The following is a 3,751-nucleotide window of genomic DNA, read 5'->3' on the forward strand; positions in this document are numbered from 1 at the left end:
ATATATATATATATATATATATTACAATATGTGTTTGTGTCTATATAAACATATGGCATATATATATAGTGTATTTCATATATATATATACACGTTTGTGTGTGCACGTGTTTAGCTATGCATATATATATGTGTACACATACGTACGCATCATATATATATGCATATGTGTGTATGTGTGATGTATTCTTTATAGAAGAACTAAGAAGATTACTCGAATAAGATTTAGCAAATACCTGTTGTAATGCAGTCTATTTATTATTGAAATAAAAGCTGTGCCTAGGTGCAAACTTTCGTATGATCGCGTTTGTTGAAACCTCCCCTGCGAACACTCACTAAATCATGCATCATATTTAGCCAAAGTTTTCTATTAAGAGAAACAAAACGAAAAATTATAGCCTCGACATGGGAAATATATGAACTTAAATTCTAAATTTTAATTATGTATCTTTGAGTGTTAAAAGTAATTTGGTCTGCTCTCTTGTTCAATTGAAAATGTACCCTTATGCTTTATGGAATATTGCCCATGAATATTGTATAATATTGTATAACGCCTAATATGACCTATTACTTATTTTCATATATCTTATGTATGTACGTATGTATGTGTGTATGTATGTATGTATGTGGAGTGTGTGTAGTGATGTTGGTCTGTGTGGGTAAACTTAATTGGTAAACGTCAGTAGATAAGAAAAATCGAGTAAATTAACTGAAAACTAGGCGTTTTGAAATCATAAACGTTTTCGCAGAGATTCTTTTTAAATTTTTGTTTTGATGAAGGACAAATGTCCGAAACGTCTGATTTTACTTCTTCTAGCTAAATCAACTCCCTTTGCGCTTGCATATATATATATCTATATATATATATCTATATATATATATATATAATATATATATATATATATATATATATACACATTTAGAATGTTTTCTATACTTCAGGATATAATTTGGAGGTTTTGTTGCGAAGCAACAACACGAAGCCTCCATGTTGGTTCATGTGCGAATATGTCTGTCATCGTATAGATGTAAGCAGTAGATTACAGATTGTATTTTATGTTTTTGTTGTTGATGTTTAATCACAGGTTGGCTCTAATCCTTTACACGTAGAGTACTCCGGCCATGACCACTCCATAATTTTTCGCGGCACAATGTATCTAGGGCTAAACTATATGATGTATATTGCCCATTCTTTAAACAGAGGATACTACAATTGGAGTGCGATTTGGCAGTTATTTTGGGATGGTCAAACCACTAGGTATTGTTGGCTAATTGCCTTGTTAATTGCAAGATATTATTACTGCTGTATCTGTTTGTTAGTTTACATACATGTTTTAGTAGCTACGTATCTGTCTACACACACACACACACACACACACACACACACACACACACACACACACACACACACACACACACACACATACATACACACAGACATAACCCTACTCAACAAATATACTTTTCTTTTACAATCTGCCATTTTTCTTAATAATCATCATGATCATCATCATTACAATAATAATAATAATAATATTTCGCCTCATCGAGTCCTTCTCCTATCCTCATATTTCTGCTCCATATTATTTTTCTTGGTTTGTTTTTCTTGTCTTTCTTTTTTCTGTCTTCTCTTAACATTTATGTACTTATTTATTAGTGGTTTTCTTTCCCTCCTATGACCTCTCTCTTTCTTTCTCTCTCTCTTTCTTTCTCTCTCTCTTTCTTTCTCTCTCTCTTTCTTTCTCTCTCTCTCTCTTCCTTCACTATTTCCTCTCTCAAAGTCTTTCACACTTTTCTTTCTCTGCTAGTTCTTTCATTCTTTCTTTTTTTTTTTTTGCACTTCTCTTTCTATTTCTGCGCTCTTTGTCCCCGCACCTGTCTGTCTGTCTGTCTGTCTGTCTGTCTCTCTCTCTCTCTCTCTCTCTCTCTCTCTCTCTCTCTCTCTCCTGCGCTCTCTTCAAGTCTTGTCCTTTCTCAGGTTTTTTCATCCTTTTTCTCTAAGTCTTCTCTCTGACACTCCTTCTCTTTCCTCTCTCTCTCTCTCTCTCTCTCTCTAACTTTAGCTATTTTCTCTCTCTCTCTCTCTCTCTCTCTCTCTCCCTCCCTCATATTTGTTTTCTCACCCTCCTCCACTTTTCTTTCTTTCTCTCTGTCTTCCCCCCTCTCCCCTCTCTCTCTCATCTTTCTCATTTGTACCAATAGCACTTTAGAGCAATTCTAATAACAGTGAAATATCACCCCTTAATACAATACTTCACCACCACCACCACCACCACCACCACTACATTTACTACTACCTACACTACCACACCTTAACTATCTCTTCATTACTAAGACTACCACCAAAGTACTGCCACCATCACCACCATCACTGTCATCATCGACCACCACCATTATCGCCACCCCTATCACCACAAACACACCACCACCACCACCACCGCCACTGCCACAAGCATCACAGCCATCTGTTTTTCCTCCACCCCTTCATCTCTTTCCCTTTCCCTTCTCCTCTTACTTCCCCTTCACATTAAGTGAAGAATGCCACAAGCAACATCGATCGTTGCACCTAATTCTCTCTCCTCCCACCTCTTTTTAATGTTCTCTCTCTCTTTCTCTCCCTCCGTCTCCCCCTCTCTTTCTCTCCCTCCGTCTCCCCCCTCTCTCTCTCTCTCTTTCTTTCTCTCTAATATGACCTCTGTCTTTCGGCACCACTCTTCGTTCTTTAGCCAACGAGGAAGAAAGTCTCGACAGGGTCGCTCTATCTGCAAGAAATAACAGCCAAATGTTCCACCAAAATCTCTGAAAGATTAACGCGTGAAATAACGTGGTCTTGGTTGCTAACCCAGCATGCTAAAAAATAAAAAAAATAAAAATAAATAAAAGCAAAACAAAAAAAAATAACAAAGCAAAAACAAAAAAAGGCTGAATGGTGTGTCACGGTTGGAAGGTCTTTGGCATGAAATCTGCACCTCTATCGGGACTGAATTAACCCGGGATCAAATACTACCACCACCACCACCTAAAACAACAACAGCATCCCTTCGCACTGACCTTCTCCTCCTCCGCACCATTTCTAGCGATTCCTCTTTGCCTCTTCCCTACACTTCTGCCCAGACTCTTCCCTTCTTTTACAAGAGTGAACTCCCCCTAACTCCTTACTCTCCCTATACGCCTCTTTAACAAACCCTAAACATTTTTATTCCTTTTTTTTAATTTTAATTGAACTATTTATTTAGGCATTTTATTGGCGTGTGCTTGCGTGTGACATCGTGTATCTGTGTGTGTGTGTGTGTACGTGTGTACGTGTGTATGTGTGTATGTGTGTGTGTGTGTTATTTCCTGTGTTGTATTTTTTATTTCCTTTTTTCCCTCCCCTTTTTATGTATATTTTTTTTACATTATTTTTCATTTATTTTTGTGGTTTATTTTTTTTTACATTTTTTTTTATATTTCAATTTTTTTTTTCATTTTCTTTACTTTGTATTATTATTATTATTGTTTTTTTTTTCAAATATTCATTGGATGGCATACCTCCACATAAGGCTATCATCATAATGCTGGTCCTCATCATTAACACCGCCATCACCACCACCACCACCACCACCACCACCATCATCATCATCACCACCATCATCACCACCATCATCATCATCATCACCATCATCACCATCATCATCATCACCATCATCATCATCATCACCACAACCGCCGCCGCCGCCACCACCAGACCCTTATTGACTTTTTCATCATT

At 37.0% G+C, this 3,751-nt stretch overlaps 1 protein-coding gene across 1 annotated transcript in view; it reads left to right on the forward strand.

Moving 5' to 3' along the window:
- The window catches only part of LOC106882341 (Y-box-binding protein 1), a 199,558-nt gene that overhangs the window by 106,855 nt on the left and 88,952 nt on the right, over positions 1–3,751 (forward strand). The window lies entirely within an intron of this gene.

The sequence above is a fragment of the Octopus bimaculoides genome, chromosome 18, assembly GCF_001194135.2.
Source record: "Octopus bimaculoides isolate UCB-OBI-ISO-001 chromosome 18, ASM119413v2, whole genome shotgun sequence".
Taxonomy (NCBI): domain Eukaryota; kingdom Metazoa; phylum Mollusca; class Cephalopoda; order Octopoda; family Octopodidae; genus Octopus; species Octopus bimaculoides.